Below are 14,604 nucleotides of genomic sequence, written 5' to 3' on the forward strand. Positions count from 1 at the left end.
CTACCCACCTCTTAGTTTTTCTTCTTATATCTGAATATATCTGTTAGTTAAGACATAAAGCATATGTTCGTAAAGAGCATAGTCAAAGACCATAGGGATTATGGCAAAAAGTTCTAAATAGGTAATAATCTGTGTTTTAAAAAATATATTTCTCTATAAAAATCTCACGTTTATATATGTACATATACATAACCCATCCAATATAACTGGAGGTTTCTCTCCCACTCGCCAGTTCCCAAATAAACACTCAGAGGCTTATATTAATTATAAAAGTTTGGCTGATGACTCAGGCTTATTACTAGCTAGATATTACAACTTAAATTAACCCGTTTCTGTTATTTTATATTTTACCATGAGGCGTTGTGGCTTGTTACCTCATCTTACTTCCCCAGGGGCTGCTGGCATCTCCCAGAATTCCACCTTCTTTTTCCTTGTATCTTTGCTTGAATTTCTCACCTGGCTCTATTCTTCCTGACTATTGGCCAAATCAGCTTCTTTATTAACCAATGGTAATAAGACATATTCACAGCATACAGAAGGGCATCCCACATCAATCCAACTCATCTTTGTCCAATCTGAAAACATTAGTTGTGCTCTTTATGGCTTTCAGCAACATCACTCACTGCTTTGCCACTAAATCTTAATACTGCTTAGATTATAAATTTTAGGTATGTTTTGGTGGAATTCTCTATTTCTCACTATTTTGAAAATTTTGTGTTGTTTTGTTTCAAGAATGGTAAACAACTATAACAAAACAAGATTTGGCATCTGTATATGTTTTATATATGTACAGCCACATCAGTCATAGCTTGCTGTGTGAGGTACATACTAGTAGTACTAAACTTATTTTTTAAACAATACTACAGGAGGCTGGAGAGATGGCTCAGGGGTTAAGAGCATTTTTGCTCTTGGAGAGGAGGGGCTTCAGTTCCCAGCACCTACATAGATTCCCAGCACCACAACCATCCATCATCCCAGTTGCAGGGGATCTACCTCTTCTGGCCTCTAAAGGCACCAAGCATGTGCTTGATTCATATACATGCATGCAGGCAAATACCCATACCAATAAAGTTAATAAGTCTTAAGAGAATTACTGTATATGCAATATATGTATCCACAGTTTCTTCCAGGCAAGTGTACCGTAATTTAATAGTTCTTCAGAACAAATGACTCCATCTGAGTTTGATTCACCTGTGCAGCTCTGGGAAAATCATAATCTTTTAAAGCTCGACTGTAAAATGATGGAATATTGGGAATGTTGTGAGCATCATCATGCACAAAAGCACACAAGTTGTCTTTGGCTTAGCACTTATCACATGGAAAGAATTCAATAGGAAAGTAACTATCATTTGGTTTTAGGAGGACTTTTTTTCCTAAAATAAATTTTCTATGTCTTAACCTTTGGAAATTTATCTGTGTTTGTATTTTTACAAATTAGCAGGGTTCTTACCTCTTAAGTAGATGGGACTCTGTTATGCTTACTCCTGTTAAGAAAGTGAGAGTGGGAGGTTAGGGAAGGCTACCCAACCTGCTGTCTCTCCCCAGCCTTCGATTCTTCTCTATATGCATGTTTGGTAGGAGAAGAGTGATGGAAATTCTGTCACTTGGCATCCTTGCAACACCAGCTGCCAGAAAGAAAACAAGCCAGTGAGTCAAGCAGTTCCGACAGAGAGGCACATGGTCACGACTTCGACACCAGCAGAGGCAGAGCAGCTCATTTTTCAGTCCTGTCTCATTACAAACTGTCACTTTGGTTTTCTCACTCTATACTCTCGAAGTCAGAAGGCAGCTTTGTGCTTGATGGCAAGCCTTCACAGCTTCATCTTGATCAAGGCAGGCAAACGTGACCTTTTATAACAAACGGCAATGCCATACAAAAGAGAAACACAAAACACGATTGTGTCAAAGCAAACAATGCACCTTTTCTGGGTGTTGGACACTTGGCCTTTGAAGTATTGGAAACCTGAAGAAACTCTGGGTGTTGGGCATTCAGCCTTTGAAGTATTGGAAACCTAAAGACAGATTTTCCAGGACATTCTGCCTTTAGCTGCAGCACCCAGGGCAGATTACTGGTTGCTAAAATATGAATATAAAAACACCTGACTCACCAAATTATTTCCTAGAATAGTTAGCTAGGTGGAGGCTCAGCAAGTTAATAACTAAACCCAACCCTCAAGTCTGTTGGCAAAGGGCATATTTAAGCTTAATGATGCTGTATCCACCCAGAAAGATAAACGAGCCTTTGAGATCCTACTCTGTCGAGTGGGGAGAGGAAAATGACTCATGAGCCACCTGGGACATAGAATGAGTGGCCTATACTAGAGACAGTTTGAAAGGTGAGTCAGTGTGCTAAACCTGTCTTCCAGGGAGGGCTCCGAGGAAAGCCTGCGGCAGATGATGATTCAAGAGATGAGACTGTCAAAAATTGTGCAAGAGAATCACGGAATTGAGCAAGTTAACCTTTCTTTTCTTCGTTTTTTGTTTGTTTGTTTGTTTGTTTGTTTTGTTTTGTTTTGTTTTTGGGACAGGGTTTCTCTGTGTTGCTTTGGAGCCTGTCCTGGAACTAACTCTTGTAGACCAGGCTGGCCTCAAACTCACAGAGATCTGCCTGCTTCTCCATCCTGAGTGCTGGGATTAAAGGTGTGCACCACCACCACCCAGCCTGCAAGTTAAACTTTCTATTTTGAATATGCAAACCAAGTGTTATGCTGGCTTAGAAAAAGAAAAACTAGTCAAACATGTCCACAGCCCCGAAAGGTTTCTATCTGAATGTTATTATGTTAAGTCACCTAAAGCATGTGAAGTGTCAGCCTTGACATCTGGCCAGCGCACAACGCACACATTTCTCCCTGTCTCTTATCTTTGCCTATTGTCTTGCCCATTCTTCAGTACTCTAAGATGGTATTTTGATAGAATTTCACGCAAGTTCATAGTTCTGAGAGATCACTGTGTCACATCTAACTCTCTGTGTTGGTTTTTACTATCAATAATTAACAAACATGACAGCAAGTTCAGCCATCTGTATCAAATTTCTGCCATATGGTTCAGAATTACTTGAGGCATAGAGCACTTTAGAGTAAATAATCGTAGCTCATTTTGACATAGTCACTATAATTTTGCTAGAGCAACAACCTATCTGTATATAGCCGGAATACAAGTTTTTAAGATATTACTGGTAATTCTATGTAACTATAATACATATACTTTTAATATTAAACGACCAGTGAATCAAGTATCGGAAATATCAAAATTGGCAATTTAAATTTGGAGCAAAAGTTGGGCATGGTGGCATATGCCTGTAATCTCACCTAGTACTTGTAGCAGAAGCATCAGGAATTCAAAGTCATCTTTGGTTATATGGTAAGTTTGAGTCTAGTTTGGGATACATGACATTCTATCTCAAAAGAAAAAAAAAATAGGCAGACTCTCCCTGGTCCTATTACTGAGAAAAACAAAAGATACATTGACACTAGTAAACTGAAATGTTTTTTTTGTAATAAATGGTTCCCCAGTACAAAAGAAATAAGACCATAAGTATTATCAAAAATAATTCTTTCTGAATCAGGGTAGCATATACTCTAATACATAACAAACGATCTATCTAGCATATTTGAGTGTCTCTTTTCCAGCTCCACCTTGTCATGTGTTTCATGTTTTCTCAAGCTATGCATGAAATCATTCAGAACTTCATTAGACTCACGTGCACGAGATAACTAAACATCCCATCAGCAGCATTTGCTCCCGAACCCTTCACTTCGTTTTTACTGGAGTAAAGATTTTCATTTCTAGAATAAGCTAGAATCTTGTAGGTCAAAATAAAGTTAAAACCTCTGAGGTTTTATGAGACTGAGTGTGCATGCCATTCTGATAAGCTACATCCTTAAACTTCTGAGCATCTAGTTTCCTATCTCACCCAGCACTGTGTTCTCCCTCTCCTCTGACAAACGCCCCTTTGGACAAGTTTAATTACAACAGATATAACCCAGTAATTGGGCCAGTCCAGTTACAGACAGGATGTAACTCACAGGGAGAAGTTCTGTTGTGTTAGACAGATTGTTTGCCAGCTGGGGTGCACGTCTGCCTCTTTGCTTGGTTTCCCTATGCATGCCTGCAGTAGATCACTGGAACAAAGGCCCCCCAGGAGCTGTGACTGACCCAGGAGCTTTATAAGAAAGAGATGCAGTGCACCATAGAGTATAGGATAACTTAAGGGATGCTTCCAATAGAGAGGAAAAGGATAGTTTAAGAATTCAAAGGCTTAAGAACTGTATTCTGCAGGCCCTGTGTGTGGGTGCGTGTGTGAATGTCTACACAGGAAGGAACTGCATTGTGAAATCACCCCAGAAGCTGCCGTCATTCTGTGAAAGACAACAACTCAAAAAAAAAAAAAAAAGCTACGTTAAATAATTTCATAACAGGAAGCAACACAATGGAAACTAGAGAATTATGATGTGGAAAAATTCTAAGAACTTAGAACAAAAGAGGCTAAAAATTTAATAAAAGCATATGTAACTGAAATTAAGAATAAATATAAAGAGAGTTTTAGGCATTATGGTAATAAAAGAGTCAACCACTTGCCAGATTTTCAAGTGTCTATAGATTTATAGAATTCTCACCTATGTACTTTTTTGAGAAGATTTTCTTTTTATTTTTTACTGATTTTTACTGAGCTCTACATTTTTCTCTGCTCCCCTCCCTGCCTCTCCCCTCCCCTTCAACCCTCTTCCAAGGTCCCCATGCATCCAATTTACTCAGGAGATCTTGTCTTTTCCTGCTACCCATGTACATTAGATCTATGTATGTCTCTCTTAGGAATGCCCCTCAACAGAGGAATGGATAAGGAAAATGTGATACATTTACACAATGGAGTACTACACAACAGAAAAAAAAACAAAACGAGATCTTGAATTTTGCAGGCAAATGGATGGAGCTAGAAATCATTTTGAGTGATGAACCCAGACCCAGAAAGATATTACCACATATACTCACTCATAAGTGGTTTTTAAACATAAAGCAAAGAAAACCAACCCTCAAATTTCACCTATATATTTTTATATTGAAACTTTTTTCTTTTTTTGTTTTTTGTTTGTTTGTTTTGTTTTGAGACATGATCTCTCTATGTAACCTTGGATGTCATGGAATTCACTATGTAGACTAGGCTGGACTTGAATTCTTAGAAATCCATCAGCCTCTGCCCCCTGAGTGCTGGGATTAAAGGCATGCACCACCCCACACCAAGCTGTATTGAAACTTTCTGAAAGTCAAATACTAGCAGCAAAGAGCTGAAGATTTTGATGGGACAGGTTTAAAACATTGAAGGAGTGCAGCGGAATTGTACTGCAGGATAAAGGATGTGTGTGCCGTGCTTTACCTTGGTCACATTAGAAAAAGGCTTTATTACTATTGAGAAGTAGAAATGCCATGTCCATGATGAGGTGTCAGAGAGTTATTAATTTACTGTGGTATAATATCCAGCAAGAACACTTCTGAAAATCATCTGTACTCATGTCTAAACAGGTGAATACAGGAAGAGGCTACTGGAGTCAGAACTTATCACACCACGTGAGTCATCATGGAAAGTGTGAAGGAATAAGATTCTTTGCCATGGTGTCTAATTTATTATAACAATTTCCCATGACCTGCATGGACTGCATTTCCCCTTTTTCCTTTAGGCACAAAATACCTCTATTGTCTTATAAGCTCTTCCCTCCCTCCCTCCCTCCTTCCCTCCCTCCCTTCCCTCTCTTTCTCTTTCTTTCTTCCTTTTTTCCTTTCCTCCTTTCTCTCTCTCTCTCTCTCTCTCTCTCTCTCTCTCTCTCTCTCTCTTTCCCTTCCTTCTTTACTTTCTTTTTCTCTCTTTCTTTTGTCTGTTTTTCTTTTCAGCAGTTAAAGAAAGGCATTTACTGGTGCTAGGAAACACTCGTATACAGCAGCTGCACAGAGAAAAACACCCTCTGCAAAGCAGAGGTGGGGGTCTGGAAGGAAACTCCAGTTTCCTCATGAGGACTGGGGTTTGTCAGTTTCTGCGTTTTCCTCCGCTGCTTTAGGGTTAGTCTGTTAGAAGACAGATAAGATGGTTGATTAGCCCAGAACTGTTGAGTAATATGCCCTGATCAGGTCTTTGATTAGCAGGGGGCCAGCTGGTGGGAGACAAGTCCTTAAGGCCTTGTTTCAAGCTGCTAAGTTGGTTTTTTTTCTCAAGTCAGGAGGTTGAGGAAGAAGCCAACCATCTTGGAAATTTGCCCCCTTTATGACCTGCCCGTGGCCTCTCTCCCTATTTTCCTGCCTACCAGGGAGTATTAGATTATTAGAGAGCAACTGCAGGGAAATAGAAAGAGAGGCTTAGTCTGACCTTAGATGGGACCATGTCTGTTCGTGGTGATGGGCAGGCATCTTGTCACCCATCCGTGTTGATGACCAAAATGCGTGCAGAGGAAGATGGGATACTGCCTCTTATAGGGATGGAAATAGGTGCAAATGATGTCCTTAGTTCCTTAGTTATAGGGAAGCCGGGAAGTATAAAATTTCTTCAGCAGAAAATTAGTAGGGAGTTGGTCTAGCCTGGCCTCTCATTTCTCCCCTTTCTGAGGTCACTGTAACTGCTGTTAGGGTACTGGGAATGACAACTGCTCTTATCTGCTTCAGGCTAACAGTGGTTGATGACGAAGGTGCAGCAGTCAGAGTTCCTCAAATGAGGGTCTCCCTAAGTGGCCATAGTCGATGGTAATGATCCGGAGCCTAAGACAACCATTTGGTGATGGTGTGTATCTTTGGAGTTTGTCATATGAGTGGGGTCGCATCACATAAAACATGAGATGCTTAGTAATCTTATAATCCCATACATAGTTAGAAAAAAATTGTTGGGGAAAGTTTTTGTCCTTATTAGAGGAAGAGAATGGTCAAGAAAATCAAAAACCCCTTGCATGTTTTGTCATAGGCATCAATGAGATTGATGATTTTACCGTTGCCTACCATAAGATGTACACCACAGAGGATACCATTTGTCTGGTGCAAGAGTTCAAAGAGCCTTTTATCCATCAGTTTAAGTGGAGAAGTTGGCTATTGAAAATGTATTTTCCTGTAACCTCTCGGGAACATTACAAGACGAGGTTGATGAGGAACGTTCCTCAACATCGCGGTTATCATTTGTTTTGATATTTGTTGAAGTCACTACTAGACATCAACATCTGTAAGTCTGTCAACACAGTTCCTGGCATCCTTGTTGAACCAGGAAAGCATGATGGTTAGGACACATAATAGAGAATCAGTAGTGGGAAGCAGTGTCCAAACAGCATCTCATATAGTTAAGTATAGCATCCAAGGACTTTAAAGAGATGCACATATTGCTCATTTTGATCCTGGTTATACATTCCTTCTCGGTATTTCACTGGGCCGAGGCCAGCTGAATATCTGTTCCCGAGGGCTTTTGTGTGCTTGGGAAGGACCTTGACTCTTCTAGTTCCTCTTTCGCCAGTTAATCCACCTGTGTGCAGATAAGTCAAAGGCCTTGCTGGACCACTGCTTTGTTTGGAAGTGTGGAGGTGTTTTTCCTCTGTGCTGGCCCTCCTCTTTGTGGACTGGAAACTAGTTAGAGTCAAACCAGTGTCATCACCATGGCCTCCCTGAGCAAGAGAGCAGGTGACATTCCACAGCTGCAGGACCTTTAGAGACGCCCCATTTCCTGGGACTAGTTGACCTTGGATGATAAAGGGGAAGGTATTTTCCCTATTCATTCCTCCACAGCAGTTTAGGCCTCCAAATACAGTGACTGAACACGCAGAGGGTCATTATCAGCACTTTATTATTTTTAATGAACCTGTAACGTTTAAGTGAAGCTTGAGCAGAAATGAAGCACTTTTAAAAGAAACCTTGATTAGACACATGAAGCCTACTCTGTGGGTCCACCCCGAGGTATGCTAGACAAGTACCTCCCTCATTTACAGAACACCTCTAAGTGTAGAATGGCATTGTAAGTAAAGGGTTCTCCTGGGGGCCACTTTATTATTTCCTAGAGGATATTTAGACCATGTATAGATTGAGAAAAAGACTGACTGTTATCATTCATGATGGGGGGACCTGAGGCCGGTCCCAGGAGGGGCAGGTGATCTGAGGCCATGCTGGTCTCCTGGTGGGTGGAAGACAGATACAGCATGCAGAGAGAAACTGGGTATAAAGTTTATTTAGTGGGTATTGGGAACAGGGTAAAGAGTAAGGATTTATGGAGTGGGGAGAAGAGAAGAGAGAAGGGTGGGTGGAATAGACCTACTGGCTTTGTGGTGGTGGTGGGACTGAGAGTGGACAGGGCTTGCCTCTTAAAGGGACAAGGTACTCAGGTGACAAGCCAGGCCAGCAGATTTACTTTTACAACACTGACTCCCTTCCTAAGCACCCGAGGGTCTAACTTGCTCCAGTTATCTAGGAGGCAAACTGGTGGAGAACTTGAAGGATTGGTGGAGGGTTCTGTCCCCATCTGTCAAATGAAAACAAAATTAGGAGAGACCACTAGAGGTTCTGTTAATTGAAAAGATGGAAGGAGAAAGACCAGCGACCCAGATCATTAAATTAATTAAAGCAAGCAGTTAATTTAAAAAAGCTTTTTTATTCATGTGCATGGGCTGCCTCCCACTAAGGTGGGGTTTGAGAGGTCAGTATCGGATGTGAAGACACAGCTTTTAGGGTCAGGGGTTTTCCAAATGGGGGACTTTGCAGGCAAAACTGGCAGGGTTCTAGGAGAGGATCATAAGCATAACAAGTTAATCTTACATGGGCTCCTGAAACATAGACAACAGGGTGGCAAGGTGGTCATAGGTGGTATAACCTTTTGAAACAAAGGTAGGGTTCAAGATGGTTATAAACAACTTTTTTGAAACAAAAATAAGCTTACCATTGCTGGAACAGGCAGAACGGAACCATTTGTATTTAAGGTTACAGGTAGGTGGCATTGCCCTTGTTTGGTTGGAAATGTCACCCCAGTCCCTGGCACCCCTATATCCCAGGAGTCTGGAATGTTTGGGTGGAACTTTCCACCCCAGGCCCCTCCCCTGGGAGTTGCCTTGGTCCAGACTCCATCTCTGAGAAAGCCTGCCAAACTATGACCCCTCCCCAGGGAGCCTTGAGACCACCCCCACAGGCTATTTAAACTGCTCCCTAGAGAATGAACACGTGGTCTTCCCGGTTCTCCGTTCCCCTCCCCGCGGTTTCCTTCCTGTCTCCATCCCTGGGGGGCCTGGAAGGCTACCTAGGAGTGCTGGCATCCATTAAACCTGGACTTTTTGTAATTTGGTTTGATTTGGTCTGATTTGGACTATTGTGTTGGCAGGGAAGTTTGTTGGGCCGTAAAAAACTTTTCAGCCCAATCCTTGAGAAACAAAATTGATTCATGAACAGGGATGAGCCTAATTTGTCTTTACTTTTACTCCTAAGATGGAGGCAGGCTGGTTCTTCAGTTCTTCTAACCCTTCTTGAGTCTCTCACTCCAGCATCAGGAGAGGGTGACTCCTACTCAATCAAAAGGTGGTTAGAGTGACTAGCCTGTTTCCCAGGTGTTGCTTGACCGACTCAGCAGTGAGGAAAGAACCACAGAGCTAAACAACCCCACATGGAAGTTTATTAGGAGGTTAGGGGTAAGGGAGCTAGAGAAGGAAGTGAAGGGTGGAACAGGTGGGCGGAGCTCACTTAAAGGGAACCCTTGCTGCATACTCACAGAGCCATACACAGCCACACAATGCTCTTGTAACAGGTGATGGGGCCCCTGGGCTGGCTAGGTATTTACTGAATGCCCCTGGGCTCCAGGCTGACTAAGTGTGTATGTGTGTGTGTGGCGGGGGAGGTGCGGGATTGGGGAGTGAAGGGATGGGGTCAATAGAATGCCGGAATCCTAACACAGTTTGGGCCTGGTTCTAGCTTACCACACCTGCAGCTTCGGTCCTCATCAGTTTTTACTAGGTATCATCGTTAGGAGGAAGACATTATCTCCCTCCAAACTTCCCCTGCAAGAGGCACTGAGGTGGAGAGGGCGCTAGTTCAACCTTCCCTGTTAGGACTGATCAAGGTTAGGGATGTAAGCAACTCTAGCTCCTGCAGAATGGACTTGAAGCTTTCTTGTATCTCAAATAGTAGCCTAAACAGAAAGGAACGGTTGTGGCCTTGGGGTCCCCTTGATCTCATGTTTGTCCCTTCTCTTAACTATTTTTTTAATACTATTTAAATCAGGAGAGATATGTGAATTGGGTTTAAGTCCCTGTAATCTAGGATAGTAAACAGAAAACAAAGCAGAACAAAAATGGTAATCATGCTAGGTTTTGTTGTCGTTGTTTGAACTCTTGTTACTGTACCAGCAAGGCTCATAACTAAAACTTTAATGAAAAGAAAGAAAGAAAGAAAGAAAGAAAGAAAGAAAGAAAGGAAAGAGGAGGACATGACTTCTCCTAGGTATGGCAGAGGAGAATGTTTATTATAGACAAGTGGGAAGTATAGCCAGAGGCAGAGACATCTGAGAAAGTCCACCGAGGACCTGGGCATGACTCTGACTGAGTTGAGTCGTGTGGGGGAGAGGGAAGAGAGTGGGACCCGGCGTAGTAGCTAATAAACATTCAGACAATTTACATAGTCACCCAGGGTCCTCAAGCCCTATGTGACCTATGTGCAGCATGGTCACGTGACATACACATGGTGCAGCTACATAAGCCCTTGTGCACATGTGTGAACTCCTGTGTGCATGCACTAGGCACCCTTTAAAATCTGAACATACCCACTCTACTCTCTCTCGTTCCATCCCTCATTTGAAGAGGTAACTGCTGCCTCCCCCCACCTCTCTCTCTCTCTCTCTCTCTCTCTCTCTCTCTCTCTCTCTCCCTCTCTCTCCTTCTCTCTCTCAGCACCAACTTTCTCAGGTCTGCACTTTAAGAGTTAAACTCTTAAAGTGAGTTTTGTTGTGTGTCTCATGACCCGTGCTCGCTCATGCCTGGTAATTTCAGTAGCCAAGAAAACAAAGATACATAAAGGGGCAGATAACCCAAATAATCTGGATTATATAGTGAATACCTCTGTGGAAGGGCAGCCCAGTTCCAGGACTGGAGCGTTCGTGGTAGAGGGAGTATGCCAGTAACAGGTAGGGACTGATGGATGCTGGCAGAACCGTGAGGCCAGGTCCACTCTGATATGTTGAATAGGCACCTCAGCTGCCGTCTGTCCTGGATTTGAAACTTAACAAAACCCAAGCGGAATATTAAGGGAAATAAAATAAAACAAAGCATCTTGGAGACCTGGTGGTATCTAATAAAAAGGAAATGAGATGATAACCAGGGTTCAGTATGCCCTGGATGTTCTAAGGGTGTTGCCATACTTGGTTATGTTATTTGGTTACATTAACCAAGATGGTGGTGAAGTCACATGACTGCTTCCATATTGATGAGGTCACCAGTCAAGATGATAGCAAGCCACGTAAACCCAGATTCCATAAAGCAAATGTAATGGTTTAAGTAAAATGCTGCAGGTCCCCGAGTGACGGGTCCTGAGACCATGGCAGGCCAAGAAGGCAGCTGGGTCCCAGGCAGGAAGCTGCATGGTGGGTGAGAGACCAAGATGAATAGGCATGCCATGCAGAGTGAGGCTGGATATTTATTTAGTGGGTTATACAAGGGAAGGGGAGAAGGGGGAAGAGCAGAGAGAGGGGCAGGGGGGAGGGAAGAAATGGGGAGAAGGGAGAGAAAGAAAGGAAGGGACTCAGGCTAGAAGCTGAAGATCAGCTTGCCTGAGTGGGGGGGAGTGGGCGTGGCTTGTCTCTTAAAGGGATAGGACAGACCATTACAGTGAGCCCATCTCCCCTCAGGCCCAAGTCGTCCCAGTGGTATCCACATATCTCACAGATTAAATGTTTACCTACCTTTTAAGTATTTTTGAATCCCCAGTCGTGGGTTTCTCTGCCAACACAATAAATCAAATCAAGTCAAATTAATAAAACCAGGTTTAATCTAAGTAAAACAAAGCCCTCACAGGTGACTCTCAGGAAAGGGAGAAAGAGAAATCACGTGGCATGCGTATTGACTATAGTTTAAATACTCTGTAGGTGTAGTTTTCAGATGCAGGGGAGAAGCCACCACTTGGTGGGCTTTCTTGGGGGAAGGATTTGGAGAGGGAGGAAGGAGCTTTTGGAGGCTTGAGACGGAGCTTCTCAGGAAACAGTACCTTTCTTTACAGCCTCTTTTGAAAACAGACCTTTAGTTGTTAGGATAAAAGAGGAAGTAGTTTCTATGACCCTGGTAGTTACGCCCCAATTAGCAAAATAAAGAAACAGGGGAATGAATTTCATAGTCTCAGCTTAAATTAGCTGTAATCAGTTTGCGGTCTCTCAGATAACTTCTAGTGAGGGAGAGAGAAGAATCAGGCCCATTCCAGGATGAGGGATAGGTACCTGCCGTTTATGGACACACTTTCCTGTCCTGACTTTTTACCTTGAAGAGTTGATGATCCTCAAAAGAAAATCCCAAGTTGGGGGTCCTCAAAAATTACTATCTTCAGAAGAAATCTGGAGATGGTACAATCTAGGTGTCTGGGATGGGTTCATTTCCTCTGCCAGTTATAGAATTAAAAGGCAGGAGAAATCTGAAGCCCAACAGGGAGTGGCCCAGAAATCTGAATCACCACAGAGAAAATCCACAGTTGAAGAGGGCACTAATTGCTGGTGAGGAAACACACACACACATGAAACAGACTCAGAGAAAAGACTCAGGCAGTGAAAAAAATCCCCATGAACTCTTTCCTGAGTGACATTTGACTTTTTTTTTTTGTTTTAAAAAAAACAGTTTTTACAGTTTTTTTTTTTAATAAGAAGATTATCAAAGGAAGAAGCAGGTAGAAAAGATTTTAAGATGAGCTGCTCAAAATGAACTTTCCCTATTGGTAGGAGGCCTGCTGTCGCCATAGTTCCTACCGCTCTCCCATGGGCTGTGAGAAAGCCCCATGGCCGCATTTTGCAGACCTCTGATTTAGTGATAGGTAATTTTGAATCCCTGATAGTGGGTTTCTCTGCCGACACAATAAGCCAGAATAAACAAAATTAGAAGTCCAGGTTTAATGAGCCAAGCACTCTCTGTGACTCTCCAGTTAGTCAGAAGTGAGGCAGGGGAGGGAGGAAGAGAAATCACATCGCAGGACTATAGACAGGAGCTTAAATACTCTGTGGGTGTGATCTTGCGCTTTGGCAGAAGGACTTGGACTTTTGGGGATTTTCTGAGTGGGGGGCAGGATTTGGAGAGGGAAGAGTGGCGCTGAGGCAGAGCTTCTAACAGAATTTAGGATTTGTTTATTTTGAAGAATTTGTCACCCCAAGTTTTATTTATAGATTTCACCTTACTAATTTAATGCTCATTCTTATTTTATTTTTCTTCATCCCCACTTACTTTGCTGCTCCAATTTCATTGTCTTTGTCCCCTACCCACATTTATTAACTAATTATTGAAACATTTTTTTTTAATTTGTTGTGCTGGACATTGAATCAGGGGCCTTATGAGGCTAGACAAGCACTCTACAGCTGAGACAAACCCCTCCATCTTCAAGGGAGCTTTACTCTTGACCCTCCAATGTTTTATGAATAACTGTCCAAATATCTAAAAGACTGTGTTTTTTTAAACGATCCCTGTAGAGATTAGTTATTTATATTCTACAGCCAAGTGTTTATTGTCAAGGTTGAAGAGAACCGTATTTCCTTGTATAAAGTGCTCCCAGGAAGCCTTCGACTGCCCTTTATGCTAGTAGTGACACGTGGAAGCGCTTTAGGCCACAGTCCTGTACAAGAGAAAGCCTTGCAGGCTTGTGTACTACGTGTGAAGGCTCAGGTGTTAGACTGATGTTTCTTGGATTCAGCCTGGTACTTTAGCTAGCTTGTTATGTAACTGGTTATCTAATCTTTCAGAGTAGCCAAAAGAAAGGTTGTTAAAACAATGATGTTTCGACCTTGCTTTCTTTTTCCAATAACAAACTTACAGGTTAATCAGCATATCCAAGGCTTCCTTCTCATTAATTGTTTTTAAATTCTAGGAAATGTCACTCAGTGGGTGCTGGGTGAGATTTTATTTTAGGATTGAACTCTTTCTTTTCCCCCTACTCGTCTTATTAAAGATATTTTTTTGAGGGTGTCTTACCTGAAAGCTGTATTTACATTTTCTCTCATTTTGCTCTCCTCCCTCCCTAATTTTTTCTTAAACTCATGATCTCGTCTTTAGCCATTGTTACATGCATGTGTGTGTATGAATATATGCATGTGTATATATTCATCCTGCTGTGGGTACCTTAGAGCTGGTTGGGATTGGGTAATTTGTAGGGCATTTATCCCTAGAGGAGACTGATTGTCCTTTTCTCAGTAGCTATTAATTGTGCGTAACTCTTTATCTATGGTAGGACCTTGGAAGATTTCTGTCATCTACAGTGGCATGTCTCCTGGTGCTGTGATTGCGTGGGTCTTACTTAAGCAACCATATTTTTGAGATTTCATAGGTGCAGCTTGCCTGTCATAAAAGACACTATTTTGTTGGAGATGTCCTGATCTTCTGGCTCCTTCAGTATTTCTGCTCCCACTTAATCAAGAGTCTCTGAGTCATAGAGGTA

Source organism: Myodes glareolus, chromosome 18, assembly GCF_982192425.1.
Source record: "Myodes glareolus chromosome 18, mMyoGla1.1, whole genome shotgun sequence".
Taxonomy (NCBI): domain Eukaryota; kingdom Metazoa; phylum Chordata; class Mammalia; order Rodentia; family Cricetidae; genus Myodes; species Myodes glareolus.